General features: G+C 40.8%; 1 long non-coding RNA gene and 1 pseudogene across 2 annotated transcripts in view; both read left to right on the top strand.

Moving 5' to 3' along the window:
• Positions 1 to 19,918, top strand: part of LOC121033146 (uncharacterized) — a 90,621-nt gene that overhangs the window by 12,415 nt on the left and 58,288 nt on the right. The window lies entirely within an intron of this gene.
• On the top strand, positions 3,793 to 4,503 carry LOC121033145 (calmodulin-1-like; annotated as a pseudogene).

The raw sequence follows: 19,918 nt of genomic DNA, 5'->3' as shown, positions 1-19,918 counted from the left end.
CAGAGCCCGATGTGGGGCTCAAACTCAAGAACTGTGAGATCATGACCTGAGCTGCAGTCAGACACTTAACCAGCTGAGCTACCCAGGCACCCCAACTTTTGTACTTAATTATATGTCAAGCACTGTTTCGACCAAGAAGCACTTCATTTCTATTAAGTTACTTAATCATCATAACAACCCTGTGAAGTAGACACTTGTGTATCAGAGAAGCTGTGTGGTGTTAAGGACATTGCTACTGGAACCAGAATTCATAACCTGGGCTTCAATTCTGGTCTGCTATTTACTTGCTATGTGGTCCTGGGAGAGTTCCTTCACCTCTCTGTGCCTTAGTTTCATTTTTAGAAAAATGGGGACTGTGCCAATCATAGTACCTACCTTACAGGATTGTTGGGAAGATTAAATAAATCGCTATTTATAAAACACTTGAAAACGTGAACCGGATCTGATTTCAAAGCTCTTAACCACTCCACTATGCACTATGCTGTTCTACTCGCTCAGTGCACAAATATTTACTGAAAGCAATGCTAGGCACCATGCTAGGTGCTAGGAAAGCCCCAAATCTTTCCCATCCTAAAACTTACAATAGGAAAACTTGTTCAGCCTCAACATACTCAAAAAATAAAAACGAAAACTGTTCACTGCTAAAAGCCAGTATCGACATGAGTTTACTGAGGTAATATTCTCATGTACAATAAAGGAATATGAACTTAGCACAGTTATTTTAGCAAAAAATCCAGACAATGGTATCTAAAGTCATAAAAATATTTGCATCATTTATTCCATGAACCTCAAAGAAAAAATCCAAAATGTAAAACCATATTTACAAAGGTGTTTGTTATAGTATCATTTATTAAAGGAAAAGAAAAAAAACCCAGAGAGTTTATCAACAGGGAAATTAAAAAAAAAATTTTTTTTTTACGATTATTTATTTTTGAGAGACAGAGCACTAGTGGGGAAGGGGCAGAGAGAGAGAGGGGGAGACACAGAATCCAAAGCAGGGTCCAGGCTCTGAGCTGTCGGCACAGAGCCCAATGCGGGGCTTGAACTCACAAACCATGAGATCACGACCTGAGCCACAGTCAGATGCCTAACCAATTGAGCCACCCAGGCGCCCCCAACAGGGAAATTTTAAATAAATTATAATGCAGCCACTTATAGCGGTGTCATGCAGTATAAGAAAATTCAACAGAATAATTGTGGCAGGCAGAATAGTGATTCCCCAAAGACATCCATATCCTATCCCCAGAATCTCTGACTATGATAGGTTACACATGACAAGAGGGAATGAAGGTGGCTAATCAGATGACTTTAAAATCGGGAGATTGTTTCAGATTATCCAGATGAGCCTAATGGAATCGCGTGAGTTCTTAAACATGGAAGAGGGGGGCAGAAGGGTCAGTGTCAGAGATATGTTGTGAGAATTATTTGATCCGTGTAGCTGGCGTTGAAAATGGAAAAGGGGCCATCAACCAAGGAATGTGCCCAAGGAATGTGGGCAGCCTCTAGAAGCTAGAAAAGGCAAGGAATTCGATTGTCCCCTAGAGCTTCCAAAAAGGAATGTAGCCCTGCCAACCTTTTGATTTTAGCCCAGTGAGACCCATTTTGGACTTCAGACCTCCAGAACTGTAAGATAATACATTTGTGTTTTTTTAAGCTACAAAATTTGTGACAATTTGTTACAATAGCAGTGAGAAATTAATATAAAAATCTTGGGTGAGAAGGCGTCTGAAGTTTGCTCTGTGCTCCTAGGCTGCACCCCAACTGCCTTTTCAAAGGCAGTGCCATCATCCTTGATCTAAGCCATGAGCTTTAACAGAGGCTTGGAAGAGGGGAGATGGGGGGTGGAGGTATGGCGGGCTCCCGGCCTCCAACTGAATTTTCTGATAAACCCTCCAGTTTCCTTCCTTTAAGATAACTATCCTTAATTTGACAGATCATTTGGCTTTTCAAATTCTGGCAGGCTTCAGACAACCAAATGTACAATTTTGGATTTCCTCCTGGAAACAAAAAGGACATCTGTAAGGAAAGCTATATGATTTCTTCCCCCTTTCTTTTCAGATGGCCCTCCTTCAGTTAAATCTGTCTTACCGTAGCCCCTTTCCAAAGGCTAAAGATGTATCTAACAGCTGGAATTTTTCCTACCGATGTCACAAATGCTGCAGTCCCAGTATACAAAAATCCCGGTTTAACCAATAGTTCTCCTACTGTGAGCCAGGGATGCCCAACTTCCCGGCAGAGACCAGTGGCACCCCCAGCCTACCCCCAAACCCACCCAATTCCATATGTAATATCTGTTGCCTGACACACTCTATTCCCTAATGCCAAATTCTGTATAGATTAGGATTCAACTAAAAACATACGTTAGCATACAGGGGCGCCTGGCGGGCCCAGTCGGAAGGACATGAGACTCTTGGCCTTGGGGTCGTGAGTTCCACCCCCACGTTGGGTGTAGAAATTACTTAAATAAAAACTTAAAAAAATAGAAATAAAAATTAAAACATATATTAATTCAAACTATCTTTAAAAAAACAAAAAGAACCTATCTTAAAGGACTTTGATAATAATAGAGGTGACATTACAAATCAGTATGAGGAAGGTTCCTTCAATAGGATATTGATTTTTAATAAATAGCATTTCTAATAAATCCTGCCAAAACAACTGATTAGCCACATGGAAATTTTAAAAACCAAAAGTAAGGCCTTACCTCATAAGCATATACAAAAAGTGATTTCCAGGTGAACTAAAAACCTAAATGTAAAAAGAAACATTTTTATTTATTTATTTATTTTAAGATTTTGTTTTTGGGGCGCCTGGGTGGCTCAGTTGGTTAAGCGTCCGACTTTGGCTCGGGTCATGATCTCATGGTTCGTGGGTTTGAGCCCTGTGCTGGGCTCTGTGCTGACAGCCCAGAGCCTGGACCCTACTTTGGATTCTGTGTCTCCCTTTCTCTCTCTGCTCCTCCCCAACTCACACTGTCTCTCTCTCTCAAAAATAAATACACATTAAAAAGAAAAAAAAAATGTTTTATTTTTAAATGACCTCTACACCCAATGTGGGGTTGGAACTCACAACACCAAGATCAAGAGTCACATGCTGTACCACTGAGCCAGCCAGGCATCACAAAAAGAAAAACTGAAAAATTTTTGAACTTAAAAATAGAGAAGAATTTCTTACTTAAGATATAAAAAATCATAAACTTTCAGAAAAGAGTGATACATTTAATTACATTAAAAATCTTCATTCCAGGGGCACCTGGGTGGCTCAGTCGGTTAAGCATCTGACTTCAGCTCAGGTCATGATCTCGCGGTCCGTGAGTTCAAGCCCTGCATCGGGCTGTGGGCTGATGGCTCAGAGCCTGGAGCCTGCTTCGGATTCTGTGTCTCCCTCTCTCTCTGCCCCTCCCCCGTTCATGCTCTGTCTCTCTCTGTCTCAAAAATAAATAAACGTTAAAAAAATTAAAAAAATAAAATAAAATAAAAATCTTCATTCTGTTCAACAAAAAGATATATATATATATGTTTTATTATTAATTAATTAATTAATTAATTTATTGAGCAGCAGGCAAAAGTTTTTTAGAGTATTTACAGAGAGAGGACATTCAAAAGTGAATGCCCCTTATTTTTTCAAACCTTTTTAAAAGTTTATTTATTTTGAGACAGAGAGAGGGAGGGAGGGTTAGAGATGGAGAGAGAGAATCCTAAGCAGACTCTGCACTGTCAGTGTGGAGCCGGATGCAGGGCTTGAATCAACACACTGTGAGATCATGACCTGAGACGAAATCAAGAATCAGACACTTAACCAACTGAGCCAACCAGGCGCCCCTACAAATAAATATTTTAAAAGTAAAAAAATTAAATGAGTCACACATGAGATAAGATCAATTCAATATATTTAGCTAAGAATCAGTACACAGAATACATTGAGAAACAAATCTCAGAAATTAACCAGAAAAAGACAAATAATGCAACAGAAAATTGAACAAAAGCCATCAATGAAGAATTCGCAGATGGGAATGGACGGTGGCCAGCTGGGGACGGTGCTGCCCCAGTGCAATGGCTGATGAGCTAACTGAAGAACAGATTACTGACGTCAAGAAGCCTTCTCCCAATTTGACAAAGATGATCACGGCACCATCGCAACAAAGGAACTTGGAACTTGGAACAGTCAAGAGGTCACTGAGTCAGAATCCAGCAGAAGCTGAATTGCAGGATGTGATCAACAAAGCGGATGTTGACAATAATGGCACCATTGACTTCCCAGAATTTTTGACTGCGATGGCTAGGAAAATGAAAGACACAGACAATAAAGAAGGAATCGTGAGGCATTCTGAGTCTGACAAGGATGGCACTGGTTACCTCAATGTGCAGAACTACATTTTGTCATGACACACTAGGGAGAAAAACTAACAGATGAAGAAGTAGATGAAATGATCAAGAAGCACCTACTGATGGAGATGGATAAGCCGACTATAAAGAATTCATACAGATGATGACCGCAGAATGAAGACCTACTTTGAACTTTTTTCTCAGATTTCATTTTTAAGTAATCTCTATACCCAACGTGGGGCTCGAACTTATAACCCTGAGATCGAGAGTCACATGCCTTACCAACTGAGCCAGCGAGGCACCCCCGACTTTCCATTTTTCCCCCTTTCTAGAAGAATCAAATAGAATCTTTTACTTACATCTTGCAAAAAAAAAAAAAAAAAATTTACTCATTCTATTTCTATATACCAAACTGCACGTCAAAAGTACCTTCTGTTCCACACACAAAACCTGCATATATTGGTTGGTGGTTTTGTTCCCTAGAGATTGAGCTACACATCAGTTTCACAGTATAAATACTTGTACTACCTTAATGATAAGGAAGCACTTAGTGGACTCCTTGCAGTTCCATCGGCCAAGGACTGACACACTGTTTGTGTTTTTCATGCATGTAGCTTGACAATTGAGCCCAGTCAGGCATTTGTGTTAAAAAATGAAAAAAAAAAAAAAATTCAAGACCTATTTAAATGGGATCTAGTTCAATTTGTTACTATAAATTGTCATAGCTGGGGGCACCTGGGTGGCTCAGTTGATTAAGCGTCTGACTCTTGGGGTTGGCTCAGTTTATGATCTCATGGTTCGTGGGTTCTAGCCCTGTGTCGGGTTCTGTGCTGACAGCGTGGAGCCTGCTTGGGATTCTCTCTCTCCCTCTCTCTCTGCCTCTCCCCTGCTTTCTCTCTCTCTCTCTCTCAAAATAAATAAACATTTAAAAACATTGTAAATTGTCATAGCTCGTTACCTGCAAAAAACCCACTTATTTATAAATAGTTTCCCTCAGGACGTTGTGCAGAAAAATGGGTGCAGGATAAACTGTGTAGACAGAGTAGGATGGTTCTCTGGCCCTTCTGTGTGCCCTGACTCATGGTGACAGTGACACACCCTGGTGGCACACTGTATGTGTTGGGTTTAGCATTGTCTGAATTATACTAGAGTGAAATGGGTGTCAGGTTATCACCGTTCACAAAAATTTTTAAAAAGAAACCTTTACCAAAGGAGCATCTTCTGACCCTTTATTTTTTTTAATCCTTTCTTTCTTTCCTTTTTTTTTTTTTTTCCTGAGGTGGGGGGCAAGTGAGTGAGGGGCAGAGAGAGAGAATCCCATGCAGGCTCTGCACTGCCAGCGTGGAGGTGTGGATCTCAAAGTGGGGTATGAGGTCACTCAAAGTGGGGCTCGACCTCACTCAGTGCAGGGTGTGAACTCACGATGAACTCTGAAATCATGACCTGAGGGAAAATCAGATGCTTAACAGACTGACCCACCCAGGTGCCCCTGACTCTATTTTTTAAAACCTTCTGAACCATGACTGGGAGCCAACAGAGAAGGCTGGGGGTTGTGGACATCAGCACAACCATCAACATTGCTGTTTAAGAAATTACAATTTACATCCATTCCAAATTGCAAATTCTAGTCTCCCCCTCCGATCCCCCTGCAATAAAAGGACTATTAACTTCAAACAAACAAAAGAATTCACAGATGAGGGAACCCACATGCCTGATAAACATGAAAAGATTCTCACCCTCATGATAATCAGAGAAATGCAAATTTGAAACACAAAATCCCTGGGCACCTGGATGGCTCCGTTGGTTAAGCCTCCAACTTCGGCTCAGGTCATGATCTCACAGTTCGTGAGTTCGAGCCCCATGTAGGGCTCTGTGCTGATAATCTGGAGCCTGCTTCAGATTCTGTGTCTCCCTCTCTCTGCCATTCCCCACCCCCGCCCGGGCGCCAGGCACTAGTGGTCTCTCTCTTAAAAATAAATAAACATTTGAAAAGATTATTAGAATTAAAAAATCCACAAGATCCTAGTTTATGCTCATGAATTAGCAAAAGTTTTGGTTCTGACAATACCAAGTGTTGGTGAGGGGATGGAGCCGCTAGAACTCTCATCGACCCTCGATGGGGGTCCAGCTTTTTTAAGACCAGAGTTTGGTAGGAGGGGGCTGGGTTGAGGATGGGCATCGCCTATGGCAGGAACAGTGATTCTTAACTTAGCTCAGGCTGGTTTCCCTCAGCAGAGTGACATGAATGATGGCAGAAACTGAGGTTTTGTGCTTCCATTTTAAAGTCAAATGGTAGGAAATAGTACCAAGAACAGTAATGAGACCGACTGTCTATAAATGTAAAGGCGAACTCTGCTTGGCCTTGCTTCAGTCACAGGCTTTCTTTAGGTATGTTCCCCAGGACACGGGGCTACTGTTATCAGCTCAGGCAGAGTCATGTACCTGCTTCTGTGTTGTTTTTAAAAAAATGTTTATTCATTTATTTTGAGAGAGAGAGACACGTGCATGCATGTGCAGAGGAGGGCAGAGAGAGAGGGAGAGAAGGAATCCCAAGCAGGCGCTGCACTGTCAGCACAGAGCCCAATGCAGGACTCAATCCCGCGAATCGTGAGATCATGACCTGAGTCATAATCAGGAGTAAAACACTTAACCAACTGAACCACCCAGGTACCCCTTTACCTGCTCCTTTGACCAGACAGCACTAGGGCCTTATGTGTGACAGTTACTACATCCATACCATCCAGAATCAGGGAGAGGTAGGCTCCCAGAAGGAAAGGAAGGTTTGGGGCAAATTCAAACTCAAATTCAAAACACAGATGTTCATTATAACATCAAACTAAACATTGTTTTGTGATCTTTCTTCCTTTACCCACAATTACTAATATCACATAAACATTTCTCAGGAAGGGATTTATTTTTAATTTTTTTTTTTAAACTGAGCTTGTCAAGAAGGAAAAAGTTTTCCACTACCCTCTTAGCTTCAGGTACTAGAGGCCTGTGAAGTAAACCAAAAAAAAGGCAGGTTAACGGGGAAAAGACATACATTTTAATTAATATTCACATGCATGGGAGTTCACAGAAAAGCAGTGAAACTCCAAGAACTGGTTAGACTCGGGATTTATATTCCCTTTTAAGGAAGGAAAGAGGCTTTAGGTTGCAAGGGATGATAAATCATGGGAAAGTGACCAGCAAATATATGGGACAAATAATGGAAGATACTGGTTATTTTTAGTAAGGTGTGTTTATGCAAACTCCTCTCAGTGCCAGCCCCTCATCTACAGTGATAAGAGTCACTCTTTCTGGTGAAAGGGAGGGGAGACAACTTCACAATGGGAAATCTATGCCCTGCTTTTAAGCAAATGAGGAGAGGGCAAGAAACCTTCATGCATCTGTTGATTCTCAGCTGCCTTTAGCTAAAAATAATCCTTATGCCAAAGTGACATATTTTGGGGTGGCATATTCTGATCCCCATCAAGGTACAATTTACAGACAGTAATATTCACCATTTCTGGTATTTAGTTCTAAGAGTTTTGACAAACAAATTCGCTGGTAACCAACACCACAACCAAGACAGAGAAAGTTTCACCACACCCCTCCCCCCACCCATGTCACTTTAGTGACATGACCCAAATCTCAAAGAATCAGCAGATCCAGCCTCATGGTCCCCCTTTATAGGCGGGATACCCTGACTGGAGCACCTCCCCACTCCTGGGGTCACCTGGGTGTGGGGATTGAAGGGCCCTCAGAATGATCACGCCCAGTGAAAAGAGAGGGTTCCCTCAAACGCAGGAATACTGTACAGAGGAAAGTTATAGCTTCCGTGACAGTCTCCAAGCAAACAGACTTTATGTAAGTAAACTCATGTGAACTTGAGCAGGGCCCTTCTAATCTCTGGGCCAGATTTTCTCACTGGCAAAAGAATGATCAGACGTCTACACTCGCTTTAAGGGGTATGTCTCTAACATGCATAAATCCTTAAATCTGACAGCCTTTGTGAACTCAGCCTCAGCGAAGCCTCCATGCCTGTGTCTTCTTCCCAAAATGCCCACAGTTCCTTCATTGAGGAGTTATAATTAGAAGAATAAATAATTTTTATGTTAATCATTTGGGGGCCAGATGTGATAAGGAGGCATCCTAAAAGGTGAATTTTATGATCAATTATCTGGTGTCCAACACAGCCCACTGCCGAGGACCCGTAGCTTGGGAATCACGTACCCCGCACAGCAGGCAGGCGGAAGGAGCCCGGGGTAACATCTGAGCCGGAGGAGGCGCGCCTCTCGATCAAGGCCGCCCGCGCACATAGCACCCTCCCCGCAGCTTCATGGTGGCCCTCAGCCCAGCCTGCACTCCCCCCACCCCAGAAGATGTAGTGATTCAGGAGTTCTATGCCTGGCACCCAGCGTTCTGAGGTGTTGGGCAGTGAGTCTTTACCGCGTGCAGACCGAGAGCACAGGCAGCACCAGGAAAGCCCCTTAAGAAAATTTAATTGCCACGTGTCCCTAGATTCAGAAGACACTCATCTGCAGCTCTCTCCCAGGGGAGTCACTTCTGTACCAAACTCAGCGAATTTGAATTTGCACCAAACTCATTTGAATTTTTGTTTCAGAGGCTGACCTTTTACGTTTTTTTTATTTTTTAATGTTAATGTTTATTTATTTTTGAGAGAGAGAGAGAGAGCACCAGCGGGCAGAGGGGCAGAGAGAGAGGGAGACACAGAATCTGAAGCAGGCTCCAGGCTCTGAGCTGTCAGCACAGAGCCAGGAGCCAAAGTCAGACACTTAACCAACTGAGCCACACAGGCGCCCCTAATTTTTATTTTTTTTAAATGTGTATTTATCTATTTTGAGAGAAAGAGAGAGAGAGAGTATGTGTGGGGGGGGGGGGGGGAAGGGCAGAGAGGGAGGGAGAGAGGGAATCCCAAGCGGGCTCTGCACTGTCAGCACAACACAAAGCAGGGCTTAAATCCCCAAACCATGAGATCATGACCTGAGCTGGAATCAAGAGTTGGATGCTTAAACCACTAAGCCATCCACGTGCCCGGGAGGCTGACCTTTAATAGCCTTGTCTTCACACTCTGTGGTTCTCAAGAAGCTGATGCTAAACATGAGTAAGACTGAATCTTCTCCCCAGAAGTGAGAGAGAAAGACATCTCAACAAGTGGCTCTTCTGCCGTAGGCTGTAATGGAAAGTGGGCCACCTGGGGGGGGAAAGATCTCACTCTATATGGGACATCAGAAAGTACGCTCCATTAAAGGTAGAGGCTTGAGGGGCACCTGGGTGGCTCAGTTGGTTGAGGATCCACTCACTTGATTTCAGCTCAGGTCATGATCTCATGGTTTGTGAGAGCAAGCCCCACGTTGGACTCGGTGCTGACAGCATGGAGCCTGTTTGGGATTCTCTCTTTTCCTCTCTCTTTGGCCCTGCCTGGCTCACATGTGCATTCATTCTCTCTCTCTCTCTCTCTCTCTCTCTCTCTCTCTCTCTCTCTCTCAATCTCTCTCAAAAATAAATAAATAAATGTAAAAGTAGAGACTTGATCTGTTTGTTTTGTTTAGGAGCTTGAGGTTTCCCCAGCTCCTAAGACAGTGCCCAACATGTGGGAGAGATCTGACAAAAAACTGAACAAAACAAGTGGTATCTGACTTGACTCTTGACCAGTGAGGACTGTTCCAGGCAGGATCAGCATTTGCAAAGGCACAACACTATGAAGACCTTTGGAATTTGCTGCTTTTAAGATGTCTGATGTACTTCCCTCGTTCTTAGCCCCAAACGCAAACCTGTGCTGGGAGAAAATACCATGTTTAAAATGTGATCTCTGGTGGTAGTTTGGGCTACAGAATGAGTTCTTCAGGAAGTTAGTAAAACTGATTGTTGGAATGAATAACTGTTCTGAAATACTCTCTGATTTAGACCTCAAATACTTCTTGCTTTCTGCCTATCAGATGCATGGTAGGATTGTAATTCTTCACTCCCACTGAAGTGTAGGTGTGGCCATATGACTTACTTTGCCCTCCCAAAATGTAAAAGGGCATAATGGACACTCTAAGAGTCCCTACTCTGCTCAGTAGATGTGTAGCATAAGCAAAAAATGGGCTTTTGTGTTATAAGCCATCACACATCCTCACATTCCATTGGTGAATCTTCACTGAAGCCCTGTGAGGAAGGTGCCGTTCCAATTTCCAAATAAGGAAAATGAGGCTTACTCATAGCCAACACGCCTCTGGACCTGTGTTCTCCACTGTGACAGCCACCAGCCACATGTAGCTTCTGAGTACTTGAAATGTGGCTGGTCCAAATTGAGATGTACTAACCAGATTCAAAATGTAAGTGTGAAATACATACCAGATTCAAAAATGGTATGAAATAAAGAATGGGAAATATTGCATTAGTAGTTTATGTTGAGTACTTGATGAATTAATATTTTATTATTTATTTATTTATTTTTAAGATTTTTCATTTTCAACTTCATTTCTATACCCAACTTGGGGCTCAAACTCACAACCCCAAGATCAAGAGTCACATGCTCCACCAAATGAGCCATCCAGACATCCTGATGAAATATTTTAGACACATTGGGTTAAATAAAATGTGTTATTAAAATGAGCTTCACCTGTTTCTTTTTACTTTTTTTCCTCCAATTTTTTATTTAAATTCCAGCTAGTTAACACACATTGCAATGTTAGTTTCATTTTTATTTTTGCTTTTTAAAAATAGGATTACTTTAAAAAAATAAAACTACATAGGTAGCCTGTGTGAGCAGCTTGCACTATATTTCTTTTGGATCCCACTGGTTCACAGGTTACAGACTGAGGAAGCAGAGACTGGAGGCCCTAAATCTAGGGCTCTGTCTGGTCTACAATCCTTTCCTCTCTGGAGCTGTTTTATTTGGTGTTGGTGGTTTAGCTGACAGCTCATCGACATGTATTTATTCACGGATTCATACAACAAATATTTATTGAACAGTTACTGTATGCAAAGCATGTGGGAGAGTGTTATGATTTTGCTCTGCCCAAAACTCCCAGTCCTGCTGAGGATAGAAGTCTTGTGCATGGAAAACTGATAAATGGCCAAGTTGGAAGGTAAACGAGATGCTAAAATAGGAATGCTGTTCAGGAAGGGAAATGTGAACTGGATTGGAGTAATAAAAATAATAATAAATAAATAAAGGCCTGTTTGAAGACCATCCTGCTCAGCTTTAAAATGCAATTTGCTCCTTGAACTTTCCTAAATAATCACAACCTAGGTAAACTAAGCAAGTCTGTATGTTAACTCATTTCTTCTGCTCCTCTGCTTGCTGATACTTTAAGAAGTCCGTCTGTGCACTTTATATATTATTTATTTTTATTATTAAAGTGTAGTTGACATACAAAGTTATATGAGTTTCAGGTGCACAACACAGAGATTCAACAATTCTATACATCACTGAATGCTCAAAGTCTGTGTACTTTATTATTTATTTATTTAAATTTATTTTTTAAATTTATATCCAAATTAGCATATAGTGCAACAATGATTTCAGGAATAGATTCCTTAATGCCCCTTACCCATTTAGCCCATCCCCCCTCCCACAACCCCTCCAGTAACCCTGTTTGTTCTCCAACAGTCTCTTCTGTTTTGTCCCCTTCCCTGTCTTTATATTATTTTTGTTTCCCTTCCCTTGTGTTCATCTGTTTTGTCTTTAAAGTCCTCATATGAGTGAAGTCATATGATTTTTGTCTTTCTCTGACTGACTAATTTCATTTAGCATAATACCCTCCAGTGCCATTCACGTAGTTGCAAATGGCAAGATTTCATTCTTTTTGATTGCCGAGTAATACTCCATTGCATATATATTTATATACCACATCTTCTTTATCCATTCATCCATCGATGGACGTTTAGGCTCTTTGCATACTTTGGCTATTGTTGATAGTGCTGCTATAAACATGGGGGTACATGTGTCCCTTTGAAATAGCATACCTATATCCCTTGGATAAATGCCTAGTAGTGCAATTGCTGGGCCATAGGCTAGTTCTATTTTTAATTTTTTGAGGAACTCCCATACTGTTTTCCAGAGTGGCTGCACCAGGTTGCATTCCCACCAGCAGTGCAAAAGAGATCCTCTTTCTCCGCATCCTTGCCAACATCTGTTGTTGCCTTGAGTTGTTAATGTTAGCCATTCTGACAGGTGTGAGGTGCTATCTCATTGTGGTTTTGATTTGTATTTCCCTGATGATGAATGACGTTGAGCATTTTTTTCATGTGTCGGTTGGCCATCTGGATGTCTTCTTTGGAGAAGTGTCTGTTCGTGTCTTTTGCCCATTTCTTCACTGGATTATTTGTTTTTTGGGTGTTGAGTTTGATAAGTTCTTTATAGATTTTGGATAGTAACCCTTTATCTGATATGTTGTTTGCAAATATCTTCTCCCATTCTGTCAGTTGCCTTTTAGTTTTGCTGATTGTTTCCTTCACTGTGCAGAAGGTTTTTATTTTGATGAGGTCCCAATAGTTCATTTTTGCTTTTGTTTCCCTTGCCTCTGAAGATGTGTTGAGGAAGAAGTTGGTACTGCCGAGATCAAAGAGGTTTTTGCCTACTTTCTCCTCGAGGATTTTGATGGCTTCCTGTCTTATATTTAGGTCTTTCATCCATTTTGAGTTTGTTTTTGTGTATGGTGTAAGAAAGTGGTCCAGGTTCATTCTTCTGCATGTCGCTGTCCAATTTTCCCAGCACCACTTGATGAAGAGACTGTCTATTCCATTGGATATTCTTTCCTCCTTTGTCAAAGATTAGTTGGCCATATGTTTGTGGGTCCATTTCTGGCTTCTCTATTGTGTTCCATTGATCTGAGTGTCTGTCTTTGTGCCAGTACGATACTGTCTTGATGATTATAGCTTTGTAATATAGCTTGAAGTGCAGGATTGTGATGCCTCCTGCTCTGGTTTTCGTTTTCAAGATTGCTTTGGATATTCGGGGTCTTTTCTGGTTCCAGACAAATTTTAGGATTATTTGTTCTAGCTCTGTGAAGAATGCTGGTGTTATTTTGATAAGGATTGCATTGAATATGTAGATTACTTTGGGTAGTATTGACATTTTATCAATATTTGTTCTTCCTATCCAGGAGCATGGAATCTTTTTCCAGTGTGTGTGTGTGTGTGTGTGTGTGTGTGTGTGTGTGTGTGTGTCTTCTTCAATTTCTTTCATAAGCTTTTTATAGTTTTCAGTGTATAGATTTTTCACCTCTTTGGTTAGATTTATTCCGAGGCATTTTATGGTTTGTAGTGCAATTGTAAATGGGATCAATTCCTTGATTTCTCTTTCTGTTGCTTCATTGTTGGTGTATAGGAATGCAACCGATTTTATTTCCTGCAACTTTGCTGAATTCATGAATCAGTTCTAGCAGTTTTTTGGTGGAATGTTTGGGTTTTCCATATGGATCACGTCATCTGTGAAGAGCAAAAGTTTGACCTCCTATTGGCTAATTTGGATGCCTTTTATTTCTTTGTGTAGTCTGATTGCAGAGGCTGAGATTTCCAAAGCTATGTTGTATAACAGTGGCGAGAGTGGACATCCCTGTCTTGTTCCTGACCTTAGGGGGAAAGCTCTGTTTTTCCCCCATTGAGGATGATATTAGCATTGGGTCTTTCATATATGGCTTTTATGCTCTTGAGGTATGGTCCTTCTATCCCTGCTTTCTTGAGGGTTTTTATCAAGAAAGAGTGCTGTATTTTGTCAAATGCTTTCTCTGCATCTATTGAGAGGATCTTATGGTTCTTGTCCTTTCTTTCATTGATGTGATGAATCACATTGATTGGTTTGTGGATATTGAACCAGCCCTGCATCCCAGGTATAAATCCCACTTGGTCTTGGTGAATAATTTTTTTAATGTATTGTTGGATCCGGTTGGCTAATATCTTGTTGAGGATTTTTGCATCCATGTTCATCAGGGAAATTGGTCTATAGTTCTCCTTTTTAGTGGGGTCTCTGGTTTTGGAATCAAGGTAATGCTGGTTTCATAGAAAGAGTTTGGAAGTTTTCCTCCCATTTCTATTTTTTGGAACAGCTTCAAGAGAATAGGTATTCAATAGAGAATAGGAAGAGAACTCTTCCTTAAATGTTTGGTAGCATTCCTCTGGAAACCCATCTGGCCCCAGACTCGTTTTTTGGAGAGATTTTTGATTTCTAATGCAATTTCTTTACTGCTTATGGGTCTGTTCAAATTTTCTATTTTTTTCCCGTTTCAGTTTTGATAGTGTATATGTTTCTAGGAATTTGTCCATTTCTTTCAGATTGCCCATTTTATTGGCATATAATTGCTCATAATATTCTCTTATTATTGTTTTTATTTCTGCTGTGTTGGTTGTGATCTCTCCTCTTTCATTCTTGATTTTATTTATTTGGGTCCTTTCCTTTTACTTTGTGATCAAACTGGCAAGGGGTTTATCAATTTTGTTAATTCTTTCAAAGAACCAGCTTTCAAACAACCATTGATCTGTTCTACTATTTTTGTTGTTGTTGTTGTTGTTGTTGTTGTTGTTTCGATAGCATTAATTTTTGCTCTAAACTTTATTATTTCCTGTCTTCTGCTGGTTTGGGGTCTTGTTTGCTGTTCTTTCTCCAGCTCTTTAAGGCGTAAGGTTAGGTTGCGTATCTGAGATCTTTCTTCCTTCTTTAGGAAGGCCTGGATTGCTATATACTTTCCTCTTATGACTGCCTTTCCTGCGTCCCAGAGGTTTTGGGTTGTGGTGTTATGATTTTCATTGGCCTCCATGAACTTTTTAATTTCCTCTTTAACTTCTTGGTTAGGTCATTCATTCTTTAGTAGGATGTTCTTTAGTCTCCAAGTATTTGTTACCTTTCCAAATTTTTTCTTGTGGTTGATTTCAAGTGTCATAGTGTTGTGGTCTGAAAATATGCACGGTATGATCTTGATCTTTTTGTACTTGTTGAGGGCTGATTTGTGTCCCAGTATGTGGTCTATTCTGGAAAACGTTCTGTGTGCACTGGAGAAGAATGTATATTCCACTGCTTTAGGATGAAATGTTCTGAATATATCTGTTAAGTCCATCTGGTCCAATGTGTCATTCAAAGCCATTATTTCCTTGTTGATTTTTTGATTAGAAGATCTGTCTATTGCTGTGAGTGGGGTCTTGAAGTCCCCTACTATTATGGTATTACTATCAATTTCTTTATGTTTGTGACTAATTGATTTATATATTTGGGTGCATCCACATTTGGTGCATAAATGTTTACAATTGTTAGGTGTTCTTGGTGAATAGATCCCTTGATTATGATATAATGCCCTTCTGCATCTCTTGATACAGTCTTTATTTTAAAGTCTAGATTGTCTGATGTAAGTATGGCTACTCCGGCTTTCTTTTGTTGACCATTAGCATGATAGATGGTTCTCCATCCCCTTACTTTCAATCTGAAGGTGTTTTTAGGTCTAAAGTGGTTCTCTTGTAAACAGTATATAGATGGATCTTGGTTTCTTATCCATTCTGTTACCCTGTGTCTTTTGATTGGAGCATTGAGTCCATTGATGTTTAGAGTGAGTACTGAAAGATATGAATTTATTGCCATTATGATGCTTATAGAGTTGGAGTTTCTGGTGGTGTTCTCTGATCCTTTCAAGTCTTTGTTGCTTTTGTTATATATATATATATAATATTTTTATATATAAATATATAAATATATTATATATAAATATATTATATATAATATATTTATATATAAAAATATATATTATATACATAAATATATATATATTTTATATATATATATTTTTTTTTTCCCATCTTTTTTCCCCTCAGAGAGTCCCCCTTAAAATTTCTTGCAGGGCTGGTTTAGTGGTCACAAACTCCTTTAATTTTTGTTTGCCTGGGAAACTTTTTATCTCTCCTTCTATTTTGAATGACAGCCTTGCTGGATAAAGAATTCTTGACTGCATATGTTTCACATTGAATATATTCTGCCACTCCTTTCTGGTCTGTCAAGTTTCTGTGGATAGGTCTGCTGCAAACCTGATCTGTCTTCCCTTGTAGGTTAAGGATTTTTTTTCCCTTTCTGCTTTCATGATTCTCTCTTTGCCTGAGTATTTTGTGAATTTGACTATGATATGCCTAGTTAATGGTCGGTTTTTGTTGAATCTAGTGGGAGTCCTCTGTACTTCCTGGATTTTGATGTCTGTGTCTTTCCCCAGGTTAGGAAAGTTTTCCAATATAATTTGCTCACATACCCCTTCTATCCCTATTTCTCTCTGTTCCTCTTCCGGGACCCTATGATTCCGATGTTGTTCCTTTTTAATGAGTCACTGATTTCTCTAATTCTTAAATTGTGCTCTTTTGCCTTAGTTTCCCTCTTTTTTTCTGCTTCATTATTCTCCATAAGTTTGTCTTCTATATCACTGATTTTCTGTTCTGCCTCATCCATCCTTGCCTCCGTGGCCTCCATTCGAGATTACAGCTCAGTTATAGCATTTTTTATTTTATCCTAACTAGCTTTACCTCTTTTATCTCCGCAGAAAGGGATTCTAATCTATTTTCGACTCCAGCTAGCATTCTTATCATCGTGATTCTAAATTCTGGTTCAGACATCTTCTTATCTCTGTGTTGGTTAAGTCCCGGGCTGTTGTTTCTTCCTGCTCTTTATTTTGGGGTGGATTCCTTGGTTTCATTGTTTTGAAGAGAGAAAAGGAATTAATGAAGTGAAAAAATTAAAATTTAAAAAATATTAAAATTTAAAAATTGAAAACAAACACACACACAAAAAATCTAATAAATGAAGCTAGATCCTAGGTGTGTTTTGGTATGGGTGTTGAAAGCAGCTTGATAGATTAGAGAATAAAAGGGGAAATAAGAAAAAAAGAAAATCATTTGAAATTTTTAAAAAATGAATATACTGAAGTAGACTAAAATGAAATGATGGAAGTAAAATAGAATTTGAAAAAATTTACACAGAAGTAAAAAATACAGTAGAGAAAAATTAAAGAAAAATATTAATAAAAATTGAAAATAAAAATGAATTTTTTTCTTTCTGTATTCAAGAAAAAGAAAAGAAACGAAAAAGAGAAAAAAGAAAAAAAAGAAAGAAAACTGAATAGATGGACCAATGAACAGACTGAAATGTGACTGAAATTACTTCATTTTCCCCTAGAAGTCAAACTATGAAGCACTTTATAGTCCATAAACTAAGCAGGCGGAGAGACTTGTGTTCCTGAAGAGCGAGGTTAGCCCAGCTCGGTGCGACTTAGTGTAATGACTCCGTTCTCCACTAGATGGCGCTGCTTCGCTTACTGGGGTGGATTGCCATGGTGCTTGTAGGTGCATATGCGCATGCGCGGGAGCCGTGAAAATGGCGTCACCCAGGTACCCAGTCTCTAGTATCTCAACTCTGTTCTCCCTGATGAGCAATCGCTCACTTGTCCTTTGTCTTCGGCTTCCATCCACTCCCCACTTTTACACAGTCCGTGACCAAGCCCCAGGCAACACCTCCCTCCTGAGTTTTGTCTCCGATGCTGCTGTTTTTTCGGACCCCTTACTTCTGAGGGACTGCGGTTTTGTCCAGCTCTGCTTCTCTGCTGAGGGTCTCACGGAGCAATGGCCGCGGGCCAGCCGCACCCAGGAATGTTCGCAGGGCCGTGCTTTTGCCGATGCTCAGAGGCTGTAGCCGGGTGCCAGCTCGCCCCAGAAAAAGTTCGTGAGATTGTGTAGCAGCAGCGTTTCAAGGATTATGGAAAATCACGACACGCATCTGGCACCAGGCTTTACCTTTAATGACATTGTTACAGCACCAGCAAATGTGGTTGTTCTCCCAGGTCCACTGGGGCCTTGCCTTTGGGGGACCCACACAGCCTCCACCAGGTGTCCTCCCAGCAGGGGAACCACCTCTCCCCATGTGGCCTGAAGAACCCCGGACTCCACTCTGCTGCTGGGGATTCACCCTTCTCACCAGGTATGGAGCTGTGGAGTTTCAGACTCTGCCCTCCCCCTGTTTATAGTCTTAATGGAATTTAAGCCCTCTTCTTTCTCCTTTCTCCCTTTTTTAGTTCAGTCCCTGTGGCTGTTTCCACTTTCTCTCCAGCTGTTTTTTTGGGGGGTGCTTTTCCCGTATTCTCCCCCCACCCCATCTCTGTTCACTCTCCGCCGGCAAAACCACCTCCCTTCCTGCGGCTTCTCACTCCCCAAGGTCACCTCTCCGCGCTGCGTACATGCTGAATTCTGTGGTTCAGGTTGTGCAGATTGTTGTGTTAATCCTCAGATGAGTTTTCTAGGTATGCAGGATGGTTTAGTGTTGGTCTGGTTTAGTGCTGGTTGGTATTTTATGGACGCGAGACACATAAAAAGCTTCCATGCTGTTCCGCCGTCTTGGCTCCTCCAGTCTGTGTACTTTAGATGCAAGTACTTAACATTGGGGGGAGGGGGAGGGACACTAAAGAATTCTGCTTCGGTTTGTCCCAGTTAAGGGACTGAAAAATAACAACATTGATGCCATATGTCACAAGTGAAAATAACTGGACAATTCTAAATTTTCATTCTTATTTTTCTAAGTTTATTTATTTATCTGAAAGAGAGGGTGAGAGAGAGAATCCCAAGGAGGCTCCACATTGTCACTGTGGAGCCCAGCGCAGGGCTCAATCCCACCACCGGGAGATCATGACCTGAGCTGAAGTCAGATGCTTAACCAACTGAGCCACCCATGCCCCTAAATTTTCATTCTTAAATGATTACTGAAAGGATTATTAAATCTAAAATGTGAGCTGATAAACCATGACCACATTTTCATTTCTTAACAATTCAATTCTCATGTCAAACCCTTTGATTTCTATATGCCTTTTAATTAAACCTTCTGTCTAATAAGGCTTTTTCTTGATCTTTTATAAGCCAAGTACCCTCTGCCAGTGATTTACACAGTGTGATCTACGGTCAATATTGTCAATTGTCAATATTGGAGATAATTGGCCCCAGCCCAGATTTATGGAGTCAGAGCTTCAGGGGGTGTGGCCTGAGAATCTGTGTTTTTTCCAGGTGATTCCTATGTACCCTAAAGTTGGAAAGACACTGCAACTAGTCTAGTATATGAATAACTTGATGTCTTGCATTCCCCCTGACGAGATCAAAGGGCAGGAGGGTTGAGGCCTAGAAAACATTTTGAAAGTCCTCCAACAGTCAAGGGGAGCGGAGAGGATTATTTATAATCCCTTGGTGCCAAGAAATCTGGAACTTCCAAAGCTGTGGGCTAATACATCTTGCAATAGTTATTCAGCATGCAGGAAATCCCTCCTCCTACAGTGCCAGTGGCACAAGGAGTCTTGGCATCCTTAAATAAAACGAAGTTGGGATTTTTTCAGGTTACCCCAGGACTTCTGATTTCCGGCTTTGTTATCTGAAAGTAAGCAAAATGATTATACTCTTTTCCTTCTTCAAGGTGGATGACTGTGCCTGGTAATTGTTCTTAATGGCCAAAATAAAACAGTGGTTTGAGGAGAGATATTGAGCAAATGGTTCAGGAAAACAGATCTTGTAAAAGATCATTCCTTCCTGGCAAGAAGAGAGCAGCCTAGAAGGGCGTTGATGCAGCATTTCCTCGAAAGAACAGCCTCTTTGCATCCCAGATG

This window comes from Herpailurus yagouaroundi, unplaced genomic scaffold (assembly GCF_014898765.1).
Source record: "Herpailurus yagouaroundi ecotype Mexico unplaced genomic scaffold, PumYag 142, whole genome shotgun sequence".
NCBI classification, from domain to species: domain Eukaryota; kingdom Metazoa; phylum Chordata; class Mammalia; order Carnivora; family Felidae; genus Herpailurus; species Herpailurus yagouaroundi.
This window is presented reverse-complemented; position numbering and strand designations above follow the sequence as displayed.